This window comes from Sinocyclocheilus anshuiensis, unplaced genomic scaffold, assembly GCF_001515605.1.
Source record: "Sinocyclocheilus anshuiensis isolate Anshui unplaced genomic scaffold, SAMN03320099.WGS_v1.1 scaffold702, whole genome shotgun sequence".
In the NCBI taxonomy this organism is placed as follows: Eukaryota; Metazoa; Chordata; class Actinopteri; order Cypriniformes; family Cyprinidae; genus Sinocyclocheilus; species Sinocyclocheilus anshuiensis.
Genome location: NW_015548184.1, coordinates 2,611,147 through 2,611,416, shown reverse-complemented (window position 1 = coordinate 2,611,416; position 270 = coordinate 2,611,147). Strand labels below are relative to the sequence as shown.

The 270-nt window shown below is 30.7% G+C and overlaps 1 protein-coding gene across 1 annotated transcript in view; it reads left to right on the top strand.

The window, feature by feature from the left end:
• Positions 1-270, top strand: part of LOC107704843 (serine incorporator 1-like) — a 9,041-nt gene that overhangs the window by 1,959 nt on the left and 6,812 nt on the right. The window lies entirely within an intron of this gene.

Genomic DNA, 270 nt, shown 5'->3' with positions numbered 1-270 from the left:
GTTTAAAAAAAAAAAAAAAGTCACCCACTAACTTTCAAAGCTGCTACATAATAACGACTTTCTACTTTGAGGACCTTGATAGAAATGTACTGGAGTGAAAAGTGCAATATTTGTCTTCCAAATGTAGTGAAGTTAAAGTCACAAGTTTCCAGAAAAAATAATACTCAAATAAAGTACAAATACTTAAAATGTGTACTTAAGTAATCAAGTAAATTTACTTTGTTACCGTCCATCGTGTGTGTGTGTGTGTGTGTGTGTGTATGTATATAT